Source organism: Nomia melanderi, chromosome 1, assembly GCF_051020985.1.
Source record: "Nomia melanderi isolate GNS246 chromosome 1, iyNomMela1, whole genome shotgun sequence".
NCBI classification, from domain to species: Eukaryota; Metazoa; Arthropoda; class Insecta; order Hymenoptera; family Halictidae; genus Nomia; species Nomia melanderi.
In genome coordinates this window covers 36146930-36172281 of record NC_134999.1, presented here as the reverse complement: position 1 = coordinate 36172281, position 25352 = coordinate 36146930, and the positions used below count along the sequence as shown (strand labels likewise).

The 25352-nt window shown below is 48.3% G+C and overlaps 1 protein-coding gene across 19 annotated transcripts in view; it reads right to left on the bottom strand.

Annotated features, from left to right (window-relative positions):
- Positions 1 to 25352, bottom strand: part of FoxP (forkhead box transcription factor P) — a 273351-nt gene that overhangs the window by 231001 nt on the left and 16998 nt on the right. Inside the window, exons 1-2 of one of the 19 annotated variants that reach the window (XM_076373489.1) lie at positions 6282 to 6623; positions 4015 to 5689 (exon numbers count right to left, since the gene is read on the bottom strand). The exons of 16 other annotated variants lie outside the window; for them this stretch is intronic. The gene's annotated coding sequence lies outside the window, so the exon portion shown is untranslated. Of the gene's footprint in view, positions 1 to 4010; positions 6624 to 25352 lie in introns of those variants that run through there. 2 more of the 19 variants (XM_076373491.1, XM_076373484.1) reach the window with 2 other exon arrangements.

The following is a 25352-nucleotide window of genomic DNA, read 5'->3' as shown; positions in this document are numbered from 1 at the left end:
GGAAACGCGGTGTCGGGCGGTCCGCTCGGCACTCTGGTGTCCATTATCGTTCGCCGGTTCAATGAAATCTTTAAAACGAGCGCGTCTCCTTATATATTTTCGCTTGTATCAGTTGTTTGCTCGGCCAGGCCTGTTTACGCCGTCACCGTTCCGCAATTGCTTTTGTGCGTTCGACGTTCGCATATACATATATATGTTTCGCTTCCTCTCCTCTCCGCGTAGCCCGGATCATTGTGTCCCTTCCACTATTTATCCGTGGACTTTTTTTCTCTCTCTGCGTGTTGCCTTCGTCGCGGACGAATCGCGACACCTTGCACCGAAAAATCGTCGGAACGGAAATAACAGGCGCGTCGTGTGTTTCGTAAACAGCGAAACAAAAGCGCGATACACAGGCGCACGCGCGCACACACGCACACGGACAGACACAGACGGCGACAGCTCGACGGCCCCGGTGAAGCGTGTCGGTGAACGTAAACTCATTAACGGGCCCCGGCGACGGCCAGCGCTGTTTTTCCTCTTAGAAAATTGTTTTTTCGCCGGTGTTTGGCTATTATAAAGTAATCAGCCGCGTCGGAGCGCTCGCGCTCGCGCGGCCCGACTCCCGGCTCTGTCTTTCTCTAGATACGATTGCTCGTCCTTTCCCGGAGTGGCTATTTATACGTTACGAACCGCAAATACGATAGAAACGCGCGCGTTTCCCCGACACCGGACTTTTTCGCGTATCGGGCTCGCGCACCGAGCGCCAGAAATGGGAACAATTTCATTTGAATAGCGCTGCGCGTACCTATCGCGCCGTCCGTGTGCGGTGTCCGCGCGTGTGCGCACGCAGGAATGAACGGTACCGCGTGAAACAGATAATTCTACCATGGAAGAAAATCGTTTCCTTTATGAAGCCTAGTTTTCGAGAGCGCGCACGGGATCGCATCTTTGGTGCAGCACATTTGGCTCGTGTCCCCGTTCCTCGTATTTCTATTTGTGTTAATGATTATCGGGAATGACAGTGGAGTACTCGGCGTTTGTTTTGCCACGGTAATTTAATGTGAATTTATAGGTTCGAAGCCAGGGGGCGAGACCGATAGTAAACCTCTAATAACGTCCTTTCGTAGATTCAAGCCCGGCCAGTGTTCAGGCACTGGTACACTTCCAAAACACGTGTAATAAAATCTACGGATCTCGTTTCCTCGAAACTGAAGCTCTATATCAAAGAACGTCTAGACCAGAATTCCGATTTGCCGCTCGGGTATAAACATTCCTCGCGTTCGGGTTGTTTACTGGCTGATTTTCAATCGCGCCCTCACGGCAAAATGAATGTGACGGAGATCGGGACGCGATGGACACGGATGCTGGTCTCGAGACGCGGTTTATGGTGTCAAGGCACTGTTAAATATAAGAATCGTCGATCAAATCGAGAGGGAACGGGAATGCCGTTGGAAAGTCAAGAAGAACGTCGAGTTCAACCCTTTGATCTCTCTCTCTCTCTCTCTCTCTCTCTTCGACTTTTAACATTTCATTACGAAAATAGGGAGATCAATTCACTGATCTAACAGTCCAGTATATTCCGCTCGAATTCTCCATCATTTCGTACATTAAAAATCACCGTGAATCCTACTCAATTTATAATCTCGCCTCGGATAAAGCAACGCTGTACAAGAGACAAGCGGCAAATCCGCAAATAATTCTCCGAAGATAAGAAACAAGATTACCAAAATAAAGATGGCCGTGCAGAAAAGAAAGAGGCAAGGTGTGTCACGATATTCCTCGCGAATATTCCCTCTGGTCGCGAAGGAATAATGACCACGCGTACACGACGAAACCTCACGGTTTTCCCCGTTATTCGCTCCACCTTACGGCAGCGCGGCTCGCCTATAAATAACCAACTGTTTACTCGCTTCTGCCCTCAAACACTTTTTAATGTTTCTTATTCCGCACGAAGGTCTAAAGACCCGACCCGACCGACCGACCGACCGACCAGCCGACCAACCGACGGAGGACGTTCGTGTCCGAGACGAGGAAAAGCTATAGCCTGGTTTACACGCGCGCGTGTCGCGCGAGTAGAAGTTCACGGCAACGAACCGAACGGGTTCGGAGGGGAAGAAAACGGTTTCCACGAACTGGATATAAAAATAATATCATCCTGTTGTTTCGAGTCCGCGCGAGGACAAATAGAGGAACAGGACCAGTCTGTTCACCATAAGCGTCTCGGAACCTGCGTCTCATTATCTTCTTGATTCGCACGTGTCAAAGCGGCTATGATCGATCGGGATTCCGTTTTTCTCTTGTCCGTTGTGACGATTATCGGTGCCTCGGACATAGTTATTGGAAGTTTCGAGCTCACGGTGAGCGAGCGAGCCAGTTGCGCCGATCGTTTAGATACATTCCCACCGGAGAAGTGTACCACAGTCGGTGTACATAATTACCGATCCTGGTTACTCAATGTGTTACAAAGAAGTATTAATAAGCCTCGTGTTCTCCTCCGTTACCTCACACTTTTTTGTCCCGCCATGCAATGGGTCCATGTACGAGAATAACGTGTTCCAAGTGTGAAAGGATTTTTACGATTGATCTAACTGGTCTCGTTTGGTTCGCGGAATACTTGAAAGTTAGAAAACCGCATTTTTCTGGCAATCAATTCATATACGTCGTCCGAACGGATTATTACGATTTTAGTGTAACTTAATGTCCAGCGTTTAAGGCTTTTTTCGGCGACAGCGCGCGTTGGCCTGTCACAGTTCACGGACCAATTTAGTTTCGTTAAGAAACCCTGGCGGATCCTGAATGTTCCCGTCGTCAAGGCTGTCCCCAAGAAGAGGAGTCAATTTATATTTTGCGCGAAGCGCGTTACACTTCGTGGAATTTAATATTAGGCGGTCCATTGGTGCGGTCGCGCCGAGATGACTCTTTTGTCAGAATGTGGGTCAGTTTAAAATATTCGATTCAAATTCCTGTTACGGTAACTGGATCCTCCGAAACGGTGCTCACCGTCGGGACGATTAAAATCGATCCGATCGGAAGTGGGGCCCCATTGGAGCCGCCCATCCCGCGGAATACCGACCAACAAATTAACGAAAATTTATGAAAATAATCTTGGAGGGGAGGGAGGGACCGTCGGGAGGAACGATTCCCGATAATTTTCGCGGTGCGCGCAAAGAGGTCGTTCCTTACGTGCCCGTGGCCGGAGAGGATGCCGTGTAGTCCGGCCCGAATTTCGTCGATTAATCGTCTGGCACGAGCCAGAGTCGCTAAATTGCTCGGATTCGATCAACGAGGCTGAATCGGCGAACGGACCAATTAAGTATTTCCATCGAACGTCCTCGAGCAAAATTAAACCGGCGAGACGGGATCGATATTTAAATCGGTACCGTTTGCCGCGACCAATTAGACCGATCTCGTTCAAAATTTATTCGAACATTCTACCCTGCCCCCTCCGCCGGGCCAGCCTCCAACTGAATGGAGAAGCCGGCCGGGCACAGCTGAAACCGAGGGAGGAGGAAGAACGGAAAAGAAGAAGAAGAAGAAGATCGAAAAGGGGGAAAAAAAAGAAAAAAGAAAAAAGAAAAAAGAAAAAAGAAACGAACGATCAGATCGAACCGCGCGCTGTCAACAACCTCGAATTAGGCTGTCAACCGTCGACCGTGCCCACGATCGGATCGATATCGTCGCTCGATGTCCGTGGACGAGCTTCGGGTGCACGTGGTTGCGCACGCGTCCCACGTGCACCGGCGCCTCCGGTGACTTATCGCGTCGAAACCGCGGCCGTTGGATAACGTCAAATCGACGGGAACCGCGTCGGCGATCCAGCGGCCTCGCTCGATCCAACGTCACTCATTAAAACACCATTAGCGAACGTAATTTCCGCGTTTCTTTCGGGCCTCGGTTTCGCGTCGCGCCTCGGCCTGCCGCTGAAACGATCCCGTTTCGCGCCGTTCCCCCGAACAATTAGAACGATCGGGTGACGGGGTAGAGATCGCGACGCATAAATCTCAATAGAACGCAGGATAACGATTGCTTACTCACGTGGTGGTCGGTCACGCCGAGCAAGAAACCAATGATTCACGCCGGACCAGCGGCCGGGGGAGCGCGCGCACCTCCTCTTCACTGTCCGCGGGATGTTAACAGGAATCCCCGACGATCCCGGCGTGTATCATTAAGCCGGTACACCTGTCGACGAGCCGATCCCGGATGAGCCTGAGAATCCGCGGCCGACTCGCGATTTCCACGAGGCTCCCGCTCGGAGCGAGCGGATCGATCGTAGCCGAAGAACCGTTCGGAAAAACTGAACGCCGCGAGAGCAAACGGATCCCGACACGTTCGCGCACCGTCGAAACCTCCGAGAGAAACGACACACTTGGTCCGCGCGCACTTGGGAAACGCGAGGCGAGGGCGATTACGCGTCCGGGTAAACAAAGTGTATCGCGGCGCGGATCGCGCGCATTTTCCACGGACGCGCGACGCTCACTGAGGAGGGACCGCACGAAAAGCCGAGTATATACACCGAGTGCCGCCTTCCTCCGTGCATCGGCTCGGTCCTCGGGTTATTGATATTCATCCACATCGATAATAAACCACAGAGCGTTCGCCGCTGGCCCGGACGAGCGCGGCTTCGACTAGTTTCCACGGTAGTTTCGCGCTTAGGCGATAAGCGGGGGAAGGAACGAACACCGGAGAAAAACGAATCACACGTGCAGCACGCCGATCACCGGCGTGCCGGTCGCTCTCGTGCTCCGAAATCCCGGCTGACCTTGGGCGGCAGAGATCCCCGAGAACCGATCGGGGCTTCGGCGGAATGGTTTTATGGATCGTTTCGTTTTCAGGCACTGGTCACTGGACGTTTCCACCGGCACCGGCTCGCGGCGAGGCCCGTCGCGAGGAACTCGGATCGACGCGACGGACGGAAACGAAGCGCACACGGGAGAATGCTGCCTGCCGGAGAACGTACCGACGAACGAACCTCGCCAACGAACTCGCGAACGAACTCACGAACGAGCAGGCGAGAGAGCCTGGCTGCCTCATTCGGTGAACAGCCCGCGGCCCCCACGTTGTTTGTCTCGCGAGTGGCCTGTTTACATGTTGACTCTCTGTTTACGCGATTCGTGTCTCTCCCCTCCCAACCTGCCCCCGGCCGCCACGCCGCCTATGATCCGCCACCCACCACCCGCCGACACCGCCGTCTTCCCGCCGCTCTGTCAGCTCCCCTCCCCGCACGCCGACCCACCCGACGCACCGTCCATCCACGCGATTTCTCCTCTTCCGACGCGTCCGCGCCGTTCGCTCGCTCGCTCGCGGCCGAATAAAGCCGCGTTTACACTGACCAACCGAGCGGCCGGACCGCGGCGCGAGTACCGACCCACGGATTCGATTCGACTTTGATCGCCGCTCGCTCACGCTTCAACAATGTTATCGAGACCGGGACTTTGCGAGAGAGTTGAGTGGTTCTTTTTTTATTGGCGCGAGCTTTGTGGGAGAATTGAATTACAACGGTGGGGGTGGGGGTCTGGGTTAGGTCGAGGGTGAGAGGGTTTTTTTGGGATTTATCGAGGGACCACGGAATCGCTTGGGCTGTTTTTCAACGTGGTTTTTCGGCAGGTTTGTTCGGTAACGTTCGATTTTAGAGATTGCGTTTAGAGGTTTCGGTAGGCGAGATTCGAGTTCCAGAGTTTTGCGGAGGTCTTCGAGTATAGTTTCATTGGCGCTGATTGGAGTTTACGCGAATACGAGTTTCATTGTGGTGTTTCGTGAATATAGATAAGAATGCTCGTATGACTGTCGTGTGAGTTGATATTATGAATCAGTCTTGAGTCACGGAGGACCTTATTGGAGAACAGTGAATGTGCTCTAGATTATCCGGTTTCAATTGGATTTTATATTGGCTTTGTCATCTATTTAGTTCCACGGCCGGGGTATTTATATTGGAGCGGGATCCGCGCGCGAGTTTATATTACGGGTCGGTGTTGAATCATACAGGACCATTTTAGGGATAAGTAAGTGTACCGTAACTGAACTGATTTCAATTTGGATTTTATGCGGGCCCGTCTTCTATTTAGATTTATATTTTCTGCGCTCGGAGAGAATAATTACCGCCGGTACGATTCTATCGGGCCTGACTTATCCTCGAATCGCAGACAACCATTTCACAGATGATCGAGTCACTCGCGCTGGCTCTATTTCCTCTAACAGTCTCGCGGAGAGGATCGACCGAGAAAAATGCGAGATCCACTTTCAAGATGGCTTTCTTAAGATCGTGACTTATATGACCCCCTTTTTCCATGTTATAGAATCCATACCTGTTTATCTCTATAGCAAACGAACGAATCGACCACCTCGATTCCAGTACAAGCATATCGACCGATTATTGATCCCCTTATTAACTCTAGATCCCCAGATATCGTGCGTAGCTCGTAAACATTTCGATGAAATATTGAGCCCATAAGAGTGTCCGCGGATTAAGAGCAACTTCAAAAAGGAAATCAAACTTTTACTATTAATTTCAAGTGTCGGATCCGTCATCGAAGTGTCCTTTTTTTTCAAAGAGAGGAGAAAAAAGGAAACCCGGGTCCCCGGTAACCCGGCGATCTCCCGGCTGCCCGCTGTTATCTCGCCGCGCGAACGTAAAAGTCGGGCAAGATCGCGACGAGCGTCGGAGACACGGTGTATAGCATTATCAATTTAATGACGCGAGTCTATACGTTATTCATCGTCGGTACACATAATACGAGGCACACCGCGATATTAATAGATCCCGGGGAATGTAAGAGAGGAGTGTTCCCGCGACCGAACTTTTACGGATACCGCCGGATAATTGAAATTACGCGGCACGGGCTAATTAAACCGGCGATCCGCGATTTAATTGGATTTTCTTTCTGATCCCCCAGCCTGATCACGCCGGGGTGACATTCTTTTCTTGGATCACCTAAAAATGTGATCGCCCGTGCTCGGTAACCCCGGCTCGGAAAACGCTCTCGCGAGCGGAAATGAAAAATTCAGCTGGACGTTTTTCGGGACAATTTATCGACGTATTATTTTATTGATCTAATCAGACCCCTATTCCTCTGGTGAAAACTGTCACAGCCTCGAATGTCTTTCGTATCGTATTATATATTCATTTACCCGATACTTCGATCAATATCCAAATGCAATTCGTAAAAGAATGAAACAAACCCCGATTCGATCTATGCACAACGTTAAAGTCTAACTAGTGTACAGTATCCACACGAAACGTTGTCGTCTACCGAAAAACCGTCTAGCGTCTGAAATTCTCCCGAAAAGCTGACTGCAGCACAGGCAAAGGAAGTCGTGACACGCGGAACGAGTCGGAACGGCGTTCGCATTGGAAATGGAGCCTTAACCGCCGCCCACGATCGCTCGCTAGCCGGCTCGGTTCTCTCCCGTTCGTCGCTAACTGACGCGGCGCGAGTTCGCCGCGGCTGACAGCGCCGCAAACAACCTTCTCTCTATTCTTTCCTCTCATCGCCTCCCCGCTGCAACTGCAGTATCATTCTCATCAATGAGTATCGACGGTCCGCGCGGCGCGGCGCGGCGCGTCGGTAACGATTCCCGCGAACCGCGCGTTTTACGATCGCCGATAACGCGATCTCGCTAGCGCGCGCGCGCCTCGGTTTTCCGCTTATCGGCGAGCTATTACGCGGCCCATCGACACGAACCGCCGCCCTAATTTAATTCCTCGGCGAGACGCTCGTCGAAACACCGCGATGCCCGGCGGACTGATAAAACTGGGCGCAATCGGGTCGAACGAAAGACGACGACAGCCTCGAAACGGAGAAGCCGGCGCGGGCCGATCCAGGGCCCCGTTCCGCGGGTAACGCTGCTTTTACGAGCAACTTCGGCACACGAAAGCGTGGAACGCGCGAGGCGTGTTTATTAGTCAATAACACGTTGATTATTATTTTCTGTACGTGTTCGGCTGGCCGCCGCCGCCGCCGCCGCCGCCGCCGTCGCAGCCGTTAGTCCCCGTGTTCGCCGCTCGCGCGTCCAGCTTCTTGCGCCTTTGTGAAACGTGTTTTTGTCAAGGCGAGACTCAAAGTAACCAGGAACGCGTCGAGTGAGATTGAGATTTGAATATTCATCGCCGTTAGAGCCTGTCCAAATGATAGATATCCCGTTTTACGATCCCACCGATACCACGATGGTACGGGCACTTGTTGTAGACATTGTTTTTTACGGATTCGTGTTTCTGGCTCTCCTCAGTTCCGATCTGTTCCTGGGGAATGCCGCGCGAAAGGAGGTTGTAAACGAGATCCGATTGGAATAGACTTTAATAGTGAATCTAATCGTGGAGATTAATTAATCCTTTGATTGATCATCGACGACTGTGTTCTTTGGAACGACTTAATCGCTGGTTAATCGAATGTTTTGGAATGTATTCGATTATTTGTAGATTATATATCCGTGAAGCGAATGATAATGGAATAATAGAATTTACCTGATAGATACGTCGCGTACGGTGAAACGCGAAAACGCTTCGCAGATCTCGGCCCGTTATCGAAAGAAAATGTGCGAACGCATGAAAAACAGGAAACGTCATTACTTATGGAGCGAACGATCAACGCATAATTCTCCGAGTGGAAACGTCATCCTTAGCAATATGGCTATTCAAACATGTGGCCCACGATGAGACTACGCAGGCTCGACTGTCCGCTGTGTTCTACCCCCACCGCCGGTCCCACAATATCTCCCTCTCCGTCTATCCACGGTTCGATTAACAGTATGCATCGTACATAGCAAGAAACTGCAAGAACGATCTTATCCGCCCAGTTTATTTATTTATTCTCGTGTCGGTGCATGTTTTGCTTCGCGGAACGATTGCGACACGTGTTTAAAAACCATCGGGCACGATGACGAGGACGTAGAAAGGATGACAAGCCGCGATTGAAATCTACGGAACCGAGTCTCTTCTTCTTATTCCCGTGCACACTCGGTCAACGAATTGATAATGCTATGTACGATCCAGGCTGCGATTGCCCGCGGGAACCGTGAAGCGGACACGGTTCAGCCGGACAACGTGTACGGTGAAATGTAAGTCAACGCATCGATCAACATTTTTCACGAAAACTAAATACAATTTCAATGCGAGCCCGCGCGCGAACGGGACGAATAAGTGTTCTCGCGAAGCCCGATTTTCGTATGGTAACGGGTCGGAGTCTGTACAGTCACTCGATTTCCGGTTAACGCGGCTTATGTCAGCGTGTATAAATATTGACAGCGGCGTTGGTGGCGGTGCTCAATAATAACTTCATAGGAATCGATAGACAAAAGATAGCACGGTCAATGAATCATAAGATAAGACATCATCGCCGTTCGCGTCTATTCTAAGGGGAATCGGTGAGTAATAGACGGACGCATCAGCCAGACGCAGGAATGTCGAGATTCAACTTTTTTCCAGAAACGAACCGTGTGTCGCAAGAAACAATCTTATTCTGCATTTGAAGACACTCGATTGAATCGTTTCGATAGCGAACGCGACGGACGGACGGATTGTCGGTTCGGTTCGCTGTCGATTTCGCGTGTTACAGTCGGACAGGGAACCGACAAGGCGTATCGTGATCTGCAATGATAATTTCCCACGGATGATCGCCAGGTTACGCGTACCCCAGTTAACTCGATTATCATTACCGCACTGCGTGCCGCGGCCAGATATTTATCTTTCCCTCCGGTCGGACGAGCCCGAGCAAGTGAAACTACAACGGTGCCGATCGATTTAGCCATTTATCAATTAATCTTATCGACGGTGTGGGCCGGTGTGTGCCCATAACGAATTCCCGTTTTAATCACGTACAGGCGGGTTATACTTTCGTAACGACGGGCCTGTTCAACGTCTGCCCCGCTAATAGCGAGTTAATTGCATCTGGTGCAGGGGAATCCCCTTTTCCGTCACTCCGTCCACTCTCTCGCGATCTTTCTCTCTTTTTTTCACTGCCGCTGTCTGTCTCTCTCTCTCTCTCTCTCTCTCTATCTCTTCGCCGGAAAAAAAAATGTACAACACGATCGGTGTGTTCCCTCGTAGCCGTGCGAAAAAAGGAGGAAGCAGGCGACGGAGAGAAAAGAGGAGGATTTCTTCGGTCGAAACGACGATACAAAAGCGATTTCCCCTGTTACTTTTATTCTTTAATTGTACGGGACACGAGGCGTCCGGGATTTTACTACTCGCGCTAAATCAATCGGACCCGGCAGCGCGGCGGATTTTTCCCAGGGAATAATGTTTCTTACTTTCATGTATCATAAATCGGTAATTCACGCGCGGGGACGCGTACGCGCCGGCGACGCCGGCACCACGTGCGCGGGAAAACGGCCCCCGAGTGAGATACAGCAGGATATAAACGGGCGTTTATTATCCGGGAAGCGGTTACGTCTTATCAATTCCAACACATTTTATTTTTATCGGTGTCACGCTGGAAATTGCACCTCTTACGTAATCCCATTGCACCGGGCAAGAAACACGCCGACACTATGTTGCGCACACGCGCTGCGAACGGTCGCTCGGCTGACGCCGGCAGCGCGTTGATACGCGATTCGTTTCGAAGTTCGAAGATTTTTGAACAATCGAAATTTCAAACTATGGGGAATGTCGAATTTTGTTTGGTTAAGGTAAGTTTATGTGTCGAGCTAAGAGTAGTTTCGACTAGCTGATGATTAGTTTGTGAGAAATATTGTGGATTAAGATATTTTTGTAATGTGTTATTGGAATAATAGTTTAGATATTTGAGAAATAAGTATTGGAAACTTTGTAGGGGGAGTTTAGATAATAACAGAGACGCGCGCAATGTCCACTGCGCAAGCCGCCATTTTGCTCAGCCAGTAGGAATATGGTTAACTACTCTAATTAATCTACTGCGAATTAATGTCGCATTAGAAACGAAATGCTGAAAATGTTGAGAAGCGCTCGGAATTAGTTCTTAGAAGTAATAGTACAGTTCCCTGACGATTAAGTACTCGCTTATCCGAGAAGACATCTCAAAGATAAACTATGTACCTAATTCATTGAAGAAGCCGAGAATAATCAACTGGTACATCTAATATATTCCCGAGTAACATTGTGACACCAGGAATAAGAAACCCTAATGAATTCAAATCGCTGAATATATTACACATCCAAAGGAATACTAATGAAGCCCAACGTTGCCTTCGCATTAAAATGTTCCCTATAATCAACTGTTAATCGATTCACGATAACCCACAAATTAAAAAAAAACAGAACCAACCTGAAGCTCTTAAAACATCCAAAGTTCCCAAGTATATGAAACATCCCATAATCAATGATTACATCACCAGATCACCATTGGAAACTTCAAACTTTCCACCGTATGGTATTTACCGAAACAACTATCTACAACCACAAACGACACAAAGCAACCCTTGAGTCCTGTGAAACACGTCGGATTACGATCCGCGCTCATTTTATTTTCACAAAGAGAAAGAGAACATGCCATGGCAACGAGGGACAGACACGCGTGTCAGGACGCTCCGTATAATATCGCGTAACTACCCCCGTGGACTCGGGATACAAGCGAGGACCCTCGGGAGGGGGTAAATCGTCGCGTAAACGCCTCGGTATATGGACCGGCGGGATTTCGTTTCGGAATTGGCGCGAGCGAGCGAGTGAGAGCCCGTAGATAAGGTAATCCCGGACCACCGAAACTCTCTCGGATCCCCGAAAACTCGTCGGCCCTCCGCGCACCGCAGGAACCGTGTACCTGCGGAGAATAGAGCGAGGGTCTCCGGTCAGTTAAATGCGAAACTTGGCGAATACGAAGTGGCCCCTTCGCCCGTTCGCGGTAGATTGTGGAAAACAATAAACAGAACTTAAAGGATCGCACGGTCGATCGAGCATCATAAATGCCTCCCACGCGAGAATCGATTGCCCTCCACCTCTCTCGGCGGCCGCCTCGATTCGTTTCACGGGGAATGCGCCGGATCGGTCCCACCAAGGGTGGAAAGTGGCGAGTCGAAAGTATCGTGAGTACTCCAGGTTCGAGAAGGCGTTCCCTTTATTAAGAACTTCGCCGGCCGGTTCCCCTATTTTTCTCCCCGTGCTTCTTCGAGTTCGCGATCGATTCGTCACAGTTCGGTTCGTTAACTTATTTCTGAATTTTTGTTCGGATATCTCGGAGGAATCCTGATATCGTATACATGATCGGCGTTTAATATTTCAGGCGGGGAAAATGTAGATAGGAATTTCGAGATCCTCGATATCTTGGAAATAAGAGTGTGGGATATCCTATATTAATCATGTTTAAAACGGAATACGAAAGGTTAAGGGTTAAGTTCGAAGGGAAACCGAGAGCCGAACGGATGGAATATTTCGGTGATCGAATGTTACTTGATAGAATAAACTGCGCGGTGAATTCTCGCGGTGTTTTCGATGGAGATTTTTCGTGCCTGGGGAACAGGGCGAAACGTCGGAAGGGTTGCGCGTTGGATCACGGGTTGACTGATTGATCGACGCCGGGGCCGTAGTCAGATATCCAGAAGACTCCGACAACTTTTCCCATTATCGTCAATATGCAGGCCGGGGCTTTGGTATCACGTTCGAGGGCGTTACGGCGTCGATTCTATGGTAAAAGGAAACCGGTTAAATCGCGTCGACGACCTTTATTGCCGTCTTAAAGCAGTTAAGTTAATCGGCATCAGCATAAGAAAACGGAAGGGGCTGCGAACTTGACGCGGCAGGAATCGAATCGCCTTTCCTTGCATTTAGAGTTCGAGACAAAAACATTAACATAAATCACGGGGAAGGGCGGCGGGGAGGGAGGGAGGGGGGACAGAGAGGGAAAGAGAGGCGGAGGAGCGGGAGGGCGCGAGACAGAGGGAAAGATCTACCGCGGGATCGAATGTTTATTTCGATTCCCTTAGCCGAGCGTTCCCTTACGGCGCACTTTACAGCTCCATCGAGCCTCGTCCTGCTTCCTTACCTCCCGCAATTAGTGCCTCGAAAACTTACGAACCATTTGTTTCCCCGTTACAAAGAGAAAGTCGGGATTCGAGCGGCGAATTCTTCGTTCTACCGGCGAAACGGATTGCGACTGCGTTAAACGGCTCGTGTATCCAGCGGATAAACATTAAAAATCGAGGCAGTTTATTTTGCACGCTCCGTCACGCTAGCTTACGCTTTACCGGGAATGCGTTGAGCGAGTCTTTTGTGCATTATGTTTATAATCGGGTCGCGGTCAACTTTGCGCGATAATCATCGTGGAAGTCGATCCGAAGTTTAAGCATCTAGCATCACGAAGATCGTCGTCTGAGTTGCGCGTACGAAAGTGCTGTGTTGCGCAGTGTATTATGTTAGTTGTTTGTAGAATAATGGTAGAATTGATCCTATGAAAACTACTCGAGTATTGATAATGAAATTCAAGTGTCAACGAGATCGTTATAGTTTGTAGAATAATGATAGAACTGACTTTATGAGAATTATTCGAGCATTGATAATGAAATTCAAGTGTCAACGAGATCGTTATAGTTTGTAGAATAATGGTAGAACTGACTTTATGAAAACTACTCGAGTACTAACAATGAAATTCAAGTGTCAACGAGATCGTTATAATAAAGGCTATTAAATAGTTCATGATCATTTTCAGATGCATCTAATTACATATTAACCCATTGACTTACAATATTGGCAAACATTTTCAACTGAATTTGACAAACTTCAGAGTTATTTATTTGTAAATATAAATTTTATAGTTAGAATGTTACCTTTCTATGATCAATTGTTAACCTTTTGAGTAAACATAGACATAAGCATGCAGATTATTTCTTTCCCTAGTAAATTATTAACGAGTAACTGCATCGACCATAGAAATAAATCACCGAGCAATTGGTTAATCATGCACGATCATTGGAATACGAAGCTCGCCTCTTTTGACCATCCCAAGAATGTCGAATAAATATTAATAAGGAAACGGCTGCGAGGTGGCAACGGTTACGTACGTGGGAAACTGATAAGGGGCGGTTTCCGTGCCGGCGGAACGCGTGTGAAAACGCGCAAAAGTTGAGGGTGAAGGTGCCACTTAACTCCCGCCGCCCGTTTTCCACCCACGAGTTTCGAACGCACCTTGCGTTGCCCGAGTGTGCCAACCCCTCGACCTCAACTCTTTCACTTTTAGCGGGGATTCGATGAATTGCCGGCTGCCACTGGCAATAAATAATGCATTTTGTGTTTGCCCCCGGTAAAAGGGTCCACCCTTAAACCAGGCCGCCCCGTCCCCTGAGCTAACCCTAAATTTTCGAGCGATTCCGAAGGCGATCGAGCCGCACGATTTAGTGAAACGGTCGACTTCAATCGATACAGCTTTAGGAAAGCTGTGTCCGGCGTCAAGTGTCGCTCGGCGAACCGTTTGGCTAAGTGGACCGACCAACCTTGAACACGTTCAACCCCTTCGGGACACTTTTCTCGGATTATTTCGGGCTCATTAAATTTTCGACCGATATCTCGAGAACCGGAGTACATTCGAGTAACATACTTCGAATATTCCTAAGTAACATTTCACTTCTATATTCTCAGGAAATACAGAGAAAAGAATTCAATTCTAGCCCTTTGCACTCCAAAAGTTCGGAAATATTCAATATTTTCCAATGAGATACAGATGACATTTTCTCAGATGGAATTAACACTAGGTTTGCGGAACGCGTCAAATTGACGCATATTGGATTTCAGAAATATTATTTTGTTTACGCCGATTTTTATTGATGCGATCACACTCACATGTACCGCAACTACCTACTATCAAATCTCCAGTTTCTACAATCTAAATAAACGAGCATCAATTCTTTTAGGAATAATAGAATCAAGTGTACAATAAATGCCCGTAAACCTAGTGTTAAGGAATCTCGCGTGCATCGAAAGAACTATTTTCCTTCAATATTTCGTACACTGATATTTACTATCAAACTTTGTATAATGCATCGAATTTCACAGTTTCGCCGTGTCAAATTATTCGGCGACTTAGAGGCGCCTGGAGTGCAAAGGGTTAGACTCGCAAATACTCGATTGAATGTTTTCTTCGTGTTCCAGGGAAGATGTCGGAAGAGTCTCGAAGAGAAAGGAAGTTTCTCTTCTGGGGAACGCTAATCGATACCGTATTATTATAATAAAGGCGGGCTTCTTAGCAGTCGCGGACAACGAAATAATATAGCGAAGAATAAAGGCGCGGCTTCAAACGCAGATCGTATTGAAATAAATTTCCGGACAATGGGAGCGGGCACGGGGGAGGGCACCGCCGGACCTGTTCGGGGCAACAGAAAATGAGAAACGAACGAGGCGGAAGGGAATATCGGGATAATGGCAGCGCGCAACATTACAGGGTGTGCATTGTCTGTAATTTAGCGAGCAGATCAATGCTACCAATTACGGCCAACTATTATACAGACATCCAGCGAGCCGGCCTCGCAGACACTTTAAGACGATTCGGGTCGTTACTCCACGAATCGACGATACTCGGTGTACCTCTTTTTTTTCAAGGGAATTATCGAGAGAGCCCAATACTTTCGCGGTTGGATATCGGACGAATTTCTTCGGGCGGCTCGTTGTTATCCCCGGCTGAAAAGGGACGAAAGGCGAACGAGGAACGGGGAAATTGGCGACTTATCGCGGCAATAATTAATAAGCGGCGCCGCGAACTTCCGAGACTTCTTTTACTTACCGAAAACACAAATTGCTTGTTTAATCAATTATTAATTGGCAATTTCCGGCACTCCTGCCGGCCGAGTCGATGTCTTCGTAACGGGAATAATGGAATGAATATTTCAATGATGGAACGAGAAGATTTAACGTTTTGGAGTTGATTCGAGGAGGCTCGATTGTTAATCATTTTGGAAGCTCGAATATTCAATAGAGATTTGTGCGTATGTTAAATCTTTAAGGATAGAATAATGTTTCTGTGATCGATAATTCGATGAATTCTATGAATAATTTCGATGAATATGAAGAACACGAAAATTTCGTTGTTTTCGATCACAGTCTTCATGATTTTTCTGCGTGAACAGTATAAAGAGCCGCATTGTATTTATACAGAAGATTTAACGTTTTTGAATTGATTCGAAGAGGCTCGACTGTTAATCATTTTGGAAGTTCGAATATTCAATAGAGATCTGTGCGTATCTTGAATCTTTAAGGATAGAATAATGTTTCTATGATCGATAATTCGATGAATTCTGTGAATAATTTCGATAAATACGAAGAAGATGAAAATTTCGTTGTTTTCGATCGCAGTCTTCATGATTTTTCTGCGTGAACAGTATAAGGAGCCGCAGTGTATTTATAGCATCTCTCGCAGAGTGTTTCAGAGTATTTACTCCTCGAGGCTCGGCGTCGTTTGCAAAACTAATCGCCGTCAATTTGCCGCGTCTGCGATCGGTTCCAGGACACGCGTGCATCGTGCCCGATACAACGTGGAATAACGTGAACGAAGAACGACGGGCGAGAATCACAGGTGTTAAATATTAAGTAAACCGGTAGACGGGAAATGGGAGACGTCTCAGAAATCGTGCCAGACAATGCCACGATTTCATTTAGTTTATGATATTTAAATGAAGTCTATGTCTGCCATGGTTGATCGGGACAGAACAACTGGCGCGACCGTGTGTAAACGAGTGAATTATTCCTTAAATAAAATATTTATCGGTCCCCCGGATTCGTCGGGAGAGATTCATCGTTCGCCTACGTGTACGTAGTACGCGGACGTTGAGGCGCGCAGGTGTACACGAAAACGCGTACACACGTACAGACCGGAGACGAGGAGGTAACTAATCGAAGCAATTAACGGTACACGTACATCAACTATACATAAAACATTATCTAATTAATTCCCAGATTTAAAACCTCGACGAAAACCGCTACCTCTCTCTCCCGAGCCGATCTATATTCATCCGAGCTTATACACGACAAAACTATCTAACAGGTGGACAAAATAAATTATTCAACGCGTCGATCGTGAAATCACCGCCGATAAGAATTCCCGCGGGTCCGAAACGCTTTTATTAAAAGTCCCGGGAACCGTAAAAACGCAAAATTTCTCGTGGTATTTATGTTTTCAGCGTCGTAAACTTTATAAACCCCTCGGCCAATCTATTTCATTTGAGTTCAATTCGCGGGGATTAATTTTATGGGTACAGAAGCCGCGTCGCGCCCGTGCACGGTTCTCTCCGCGGTCAGCGCAGGAACGAGGAACGTTTCAATAATGAACGTGAAAATTTCACGAGACTTTGATCGCGGCGGAGGGCAGAAAATACATTTTCTCTTCTTTTTTTTCTTATACGGTCGTTCGCGGGATGGGTGGACCTGCCGTGGCTCGCTCGAGGGTTGGAATATGATTAGTATATCGTGGCGGAGGCATCGGCTCGGATACTTAAATTAAGTTTATTGAGCAATTTTCACGGCGTTACGTCCTCCTTGCCGCGACCCTCGTAAAAAGATAAAGTCCGGCCGAGTTGTATCGGGAACCGCTGGCAGGCCACTTCGCGTACCGAACGCGTCTCGCCCGGACTCGTCCCATTAAAGCGTGCAAGTTAATGAAAGCAATTATGACGTTCGGGGAACGGGCGGATAATACATTCGGCAAAAGAATCGGGGAGTAGGGACAGTAAACAGTGGAAATAATCGGGCCGTTCCTGCCGGAGTTTTTACGAGTTCCTAACTCGAAGTTATTTCCCATCGGCGGGAGCCCACCCCGCGTTATCCCGGGTAAACAATTAAAAATCCGCCGTTCGCGGGCAGCTCGTTGCCGTTACGGCCGGAATTAAGAAGTACAGAGACCGAGGCGACTCGAAAGTGGGTTAAAATTATTGTTTTCCACGTCCATTCATCGCCGGTATAAAAATTCCCCTCCCATCGGTTGTCTCTTCAATGATTTACAGCCGCGTTTCCGTCGCGACGATCGACCTCTGCCGGAAACATACGAAACGATACCGTCAGTCTTTAATTAATGTCTGACGCGTTCCTTTCTTTCTCTTTTCCTTTCTATCTCTTCTTCCCCTCGATGCTTCTTGTATATTCTAATTAATTTACATCGAATAAAATCTGGAAAATAAAGCTCTATTCCGGTGGTGTTTACTAAATGATTCATCGCCATCTCCTCTGAGGTCACCAGACGAAGGAAATGTTACGAAAGTTATTGTATTAATGAAACCGCGGATGGATTATTAATAAATACTACCGCCAGCAAAAGTGTTTCCACGAGTAAACCGAGTTTCGGTTATGGAAATAATACGTTCGTCCGTTATGCACGATGATCATTCGTTGGTTTATGGTATGGGTAGTAAGGAACCGTTCCCAACGGACGTACAAGAATTTCAATATCCGACCGAAGAACGCGGAATACGTTTTCTTCGTTATATTTCTTTTCTTTCTCTTTTCTTTTTCTAAAGTGAATTCGACGCGGTGGCCCGAAGGCTGATTATTCCCAATGAGTGATCGCACTTTGGTAATTAGCCGGGAGAAAAGCGGCCGCCACTTCTTAATCCCGCATCGATCGTCGAAACTTATCCGTGGCGGTTCGTCGGAGCGGATTTTTAACCCGACGCGGCGGCGCGGTGTGCCCAGAAATCCGGAAAATCGTGAAAAATGCTTTAAATTCGTGGCGATTTGATTGATCGTGTTAATAAGAAAGTTTCCGTCCATTCTTCCTCCGTCCCGCTCTTATCTCGGCGGGAAGGGGGTTAGCTGGACCGGTGAAAAAGCGCGTGAGAGGGTCTTTATCGATCTGTTCGATACACACCATTGATTAAGCATGATTGATGAGCCCCATTTCGCGCGAGAACGTAAACTGCATCGCTCGAAACGGTCTAGGGGATATTAATGCAACGAATCCTTCGCGCTCTCAGGTGAAAGTACGATGTTGTTATTGGTAGAACAAACTTGGGTCTTTCACTTTTACAAATTCAACGTTGCAATCGTAATGTCTCTGCAGTTTTGTAAGAAGAAAGCTGATTTCAAGTTGGAAAATGCAACGACAACCGTGGAACAAAATTATTCCAAAAAATGTTTAACTCTCGAGATAATCGTGTTCGAGGATAATACGAGTTTAGTGAACGAAAGCTAAACGCGACTGTTCAGGTCTTGTCGCTTCTATTTTCACATCTGCCAACGCGTACGCGTTAAACTTTTCAAACTGATTACCTCAGAAACGAAGTCTCCAATGAAAACATTCGATTATATATTTTCGATTTACTTTTTCACACAGAGTCAGCCGGTTGTAGCTGTTGCATCCACCAGTCCAGAAATATTCAATTTGCGTTTCAATTCTGCGCATCAATTTTCCATGAGACAAAGCAAAAAAAAACTATAAGGTTCGTACGTCCCGCATGCACAGTGTTCTGCATAATACAGGATGCACCGACGCGATCGTAAATTAAATAAAACAGCGCTTCGAATAAAGGAACGGAATCTCTGATTTTCTCTCTCGTTCTCTCTCTCTCTCTCTCTCTCTCTCTCTCTCTCTCTCTCTCTCTCTCTCTCTCTCTCTCTCTCTCTGTTCGCGGTATCGATAGAAGAGGTATCAAAGAGAGCCCAGGGGAATTATAGATCCTATTTAAAGACCGTTCGAGGTCGTGCGTATCAGAATTCAAACTTTCACTGGGGCTTTCATGGTATAAAGTATTTTCCAACTGATAAAACGAGGAAATTCAGTGTTAATGCCGTGCCAGGCAACAATGTGGCCATACTTTCACCGGCGTTAAGATAATACAAGGCAAGGAGAAATTCCTGCCGGATCGAAACGGGTCAAAGAACTCGCCGCCGTTCGCGGAACCAGTCATTCTTGACGCATCCCAACAAACTATCCGATAAAATGGACCGCGAATCATTCTATCCGCGACTCAATCGACCATACTATATCCTAATTGCTGGTAGAATTCCACGGTTGAATACAGAACTAAGTCGATCATCGATTTCCCTCGATTTCTCTCTTCCTCTCTCTCCCTCTCCCTCTCTCTCTCTCTCTGTCTGTCTGTAGCAAGCGTTAATTAGTAATCGGGTAAATAACGGAACGGAGGAGATAAACTCGGTGTGGCAGCGCATAAGAACCTCTTCTAAAACTTTGCGCGGCGCTGTCAGATCTCGATCCGCCGCGCACTTCATTTAATATCATTTTCACTCTAGGAATCCATGCTCCACGGATACTGGCCGATACGAACAAAAAAGATATCGGTAAACGTGCGGATAAAGTATCATGAAAAACAAAAGAAGGATAAGAGCTGCAGCCAGACTCGAAATTGATTGGACACATCCACGTTATCGAACAGAAGTTACTGCATACCTTTCCTTAATGAATTTTTTATCCATCCACCTTGTGTTATTGTTCGCGTATCTCCGAATAAATTTAACCGGCCAGCTTATCGAGTATAAATAAGAATCTTTACAAGTCTAAAACGAGGAAAGAGACACCGACGAAACCGAGTCGAGCTCGCATTCGTTTTAATAGCGAACCCTGTAGACACCGCAATAACCATATCTCCGCAACGAGTATTTCTACAATCAATCAGCGTCAACATTCCCGTCGCTGTAAAAATTCATACGTCGTACGCTTCGTGCCGCAGCATTTCCCACGGAACCAAGTTACCCAAACGAGAGCAAAAACATTTTATCGTCCGGAAGGCTCTCGAGGAAAACGTATTCACCCGCGACACAGCACGAAATTGTTTTTAATCACCGTCGAATCAATCCGAGATTACACCCAACAGTAGGTCGTTATAATCTTTCGCCTCGCAACCAGGAGAACCGACTCCACGCGGGAAGATCTGAAAAGAAACGAGCGTAACGACCGAGCCCAGTAACGCGCATCGGCTCGCATCGCGAGGGAAGCGCCTCGCGAGACCAAGTAGAAAATAATCACTGCTCGAGTGGTCCTCTAACGCGCGCCGTTCATTCTGCCTAAAACGCGTCTTCCCCTCCCCCCGGGAAAGGGAGGAAAAAAGGGAAGAAAAGCCGCGGCACGAGAACATTCGCGATGCCAATGATTCCCGATCCGTGTGCCCTGTCCAACGCCGGAGACCAATCACGTTCACGAGCGAGAGAACTCTTTCCCCGACACGGTCCGGTAGCGTTTAACTTTACCGCGTCGTTTTAACGTGCAGAACCGGCTGATGAGTGAGACAGAAGGGAACGCGTGCGTGCGTGCGTGCGTGCCTGCGTGCGGGTGTGCTGGCGAGCGGGCGAGAGGAGGGGGAGGGGGAGAGGCTCTCAGCATCAATTCACCGTGGCGCAGGCACAATCATCGAGGGCAAAGTCATCGGGGAAAAATAATTACAATCGGTCGCCTAGTAAGCGCCCGACCCGACCCGACACGACACGACCCGACCCGCACTCCACCAATTCTCCGCGTCTCTCCCTACCCTCCCGGGCCGTCACACCACCCGCGATCCACCCCCGTATCACGGGACCACTTCACATATTCGCGGTTCGATGATCCTGTACAAAATCCTAGCCGTCGTTATACTTGCCGATTTTCATCTTCGTCCCGCCACTCTATCCGCTGCTCGCGCTCTTTATTATTACATTTTTATAACGACGCGAGACAGTCAAAGGTTGAATCGGGCGACACGACCGGCGGACAACAATACTAACGACGGACGCGCGCGCCGCGCGCGATCCTTTACGAGCCACGTAACCGATTCAAGAATCGAACACTCTCTCTCTCTCTCTCTCTCTCTCTCTCTCTCTCTCTCTCTCTCTCTCTCTCTCTCTCTCTCTCTCTCCCGGATAATCGGGACACACGCGAGAGCCGCGAGTTCTCTCTAATTCGATTCCCGCGTATAATGACGACACTAATGACTGCCGTCGCAGACGACGATGTACCGAGACAATTGCGGGTGTTACTTTGAAGAAGAACACCGGGCTCGGATCGTTCTTTCCTCGTGTCCCGCCGCGCGCGAGCCGAGCATAATGGAATTCGATGACGGAGGTGTCTCGAGGGTTGATTAGGTTCCTCGAGTTCGATCTTGGCAGGCTGTGCGTCGCGGGCGGGGAGGGTTCCGTTGAATGACGCCCGGTATGGAAGCTCGGGGAACGGTTCGGCGAGCAAGAGAGCGGTTTAAGGTGGTCGGAGGAAGAAGGCTGTCCAATGTTCTCTCGAACCCGGAGCCACTGAGCAGGCTGATCTATTAATAGTCAGCTGAACACAGACGGTACCGACCAACACCAAAAAACGGCCATCGGGATGATCGGCCAAGGAATGCTCACCCCTTCAGCCGGAGCGGGACCGATCGGAAGAAGAAATTCTACTCACACCCACGCGGATCGGATCGTAATAGTAAGATTATTCTGGGAAATTGTTCGTACTTCTGGGAATACGTTACCCGGCCTGTGTACCAAATATTCTTAATCACTGATTAATGTCTCCTTCGACGGTGATAACGAGTGATCTTCCGAAGAAGTATTCATTTCAGAAGTTCGTGTTTTAACACTAGAACCAGTCAAGATGACTGATTTCGATAATTTGTTTAGCAATTATTGATATCTTCGAAGCATTGAATAGAATAATAATAATTGAATAGAATAATCTATTGTTACAATTTTTATAGGAATTGCATATTAATCGTATCAAATACTCGGTAGTTCTAGTGTTAACTATCGAAGGTTTCTGGAAATATTCTACATTTTCCGGTGAGATATCGGAAACTACGAGAAAATATAATTAAGAAACGAAGCTATTTTGCTCGAATATTTCATTACGCAAAGCTTAACGTTATATACAATTGTTGGCGAAGAGTCACCGAGCGAAGTTTGTCGGAGAATAATAAACTCTCGCAGCTAAGCAAGTAAGTATTTTTGCGAATACAACACCGCGGAGATTCCTACGTGTACATTAGGTATCGTAAATGTCGACAGCGTGTACCGCCATTTTCCAGCGTACCCGGCATCACCCGAGAAAATGCGAATGAAATCAGTTTATTTAACAGCGTCTGTTTCTCGCGTTCGGTCCTCGTTAAAGTCGTTAATTGAAATGATATTCCCGACACGTTCTATGGAAGCACGGCGGCGATGGAATCCCGGCCGAGCTTCCGGGAAGATTTTCTCGATCGGGTCGATCGGCGTTCCGCGTTTCTCGTCGCAGCCGAGCGGGTTCGGCCGCGTTCGCCGCGGCTGTCTCCCGATCTTGACGCGGACCCCGGCATCCGCGTTCATATCTATCGGCCATAAAACGTGCGCGGATGACCGAGTCTGTAGTTCGCGTATCCACATAACAGCCTGGTGCGTTCTATTCTAGATTCATAACTATTAATACTAATGTCTGCTCGGGAACTCGGGCCAGGGGACCCGGCTTCTTGGCCAACGTTGGCCATTTCCACCTCTCATCAATGGAACATTCAAACACGGGCAAACATGAATTTATCAACGAACCAGCCGCCGCGGGACAGTGTTGTGTACACGACTAAATATATACGCGCAACGCGTGCTCGCGCGCGTGCAACCTACTCGGCTCGGATTAGCGAAACAGGAAGGGTTCCCGGCGGAGATGAATCTCGTGACGAATTCGAAAACTTGATAACACAGATTCGATACACTTCCCGAACACGCGGCTCGCCTGTGAACGGGAAGTTGGAGTTACTGGACATTAGTTGTTTCTGCATGCAGCCTAGATTTATAATTTAACTCCGAGCAAACCATAAAGCAAATCCACGTTAATTCCTAGGTTTAATCGTAGACATAATCGAACATCTAACTCGACCTAGATTTAAACCTCGGACGCAAGGCTGACTGTGGAGCTACGTGAACCGCGATTTTGAATAGTATAAGATAATATATTATGAAAAGATCTCGGAGGTTTAAAATGATAATAGAAGGTTCCCGACGTTACAATCGTAGGGAAAGGAACGGCGGCGAGCCGGTGACAAGTGAAAAATAAAGAGGAACTAGTAAAATAGTAATCCGGTGCAACATGGTCACGGTGATCCAAGTCCTTTAACGTTCCCAACGACTCCCGTGTAATCCGGCCGATCTTATCGCAACTAATTAGCTCTCGCGTTTATATAGGTAATGAAGTTAAAACTGGCGGGGCGATTAAATCGTTCACGCAGAACGGTAAAAAGCGCGGGCTCATGGGCGTGGACGTAATAAAAGAAAAGCGTAATTACGCGTACGCGGATACCGCGCGGAAGAGAAACACCGTTGATCGCCGCGGCGCGGCGCGCGGCCGCAAGAAAAAGGAAACCCTGCCGGCCCCGCCGCTCGTTTCTTTCGTTGGTCCGCGAGCGAGCGTGGCCTCAGACGTAGCAGGGGAGTTATTTAGAGCGCGATTATGTACCCCGATGATTCATATTTCAATTTTCTCCTCGCTAACTAACCGGCGATTGAAGGCAAGCGCGCCTCGATTACTCTAATCATGTGATTCTCCGCGGTCCCGCGTTATCTTATCTCGTTCGTACACAATACGCTCGGACGATAATGGTGCATTTCGTGCCGGCGGATCGCGGATCCGCGCGGAAGCATCCCGCGACGAAAGAATGAACCGGAGGAAAGCGAGGCGCGGTTGTACATTGTTCGCTCCGGAACATGAAGCCCGCGGAACGCCGCGATGCGATCTAATGAAAAGGAAAAGTAACTTTCTTACTCGAGTTCGTAGTATCTGAATATGTATAGCGTTTAGTCGATCGGCCCGATAGCGGAGGCTCGGAACATTGTACAGATAATACCGGACACCGAAGAGGCAATATATAAGAATTCGATCATTCGAATTCTTCGTTCGAATCACGGCAATTTACGATCACACTCCGAAATATCCGTGCTTAACGGGAAGAAAAACGGGAGAGCGGTTTCTTGCGTGAACGATACTTTCCATCGTTAACATCGACTTGTTCAAAGAGACCGATAAAAAGGAGCTGTTAATATCGCGAATAATGGCGGCCGCGGGAGGTATAAATTCAGAAGGGGGACGTTTGAAGAAGCAACGCAAGGCCGAAAAACAAAGTTCAAAGCGAAGGAGCGTTGAACTTAGGCGCGCGAGCGGCGCTGGCAAATTTTTCATTATCTTCCACCATAATCTATTTACAGAAAAGATTTAAAGCTGGGACGTGCGGTGCTCCCCGGGCCGGCGTTACTGAATTCATTATACCTCGAAAAATATTAACTTTGCCGACCGGCCGCGTCTTCTTTTTTCCTTTTCTTTCGCCGTGGCCCACCTCTCCCTACCTCCGCCCGCCTCTTTTCCGCCGCGCAAAAAGAGAAACACCGAGCCATCGCGCGCGGCCACGATAAAACTCGGCCGACTCCTTCGCGGGGATATTTCTTGTTCGCCCGGCCGAATTATTTCGTGTTTTCTTGATAAGAACTGCGGAGGCGCGGGCTAAATCGCGCGCGCGCGCGCGTGGCCCGTAGTATCCCGGTTCGCCGCAATTATAGACAACAATAT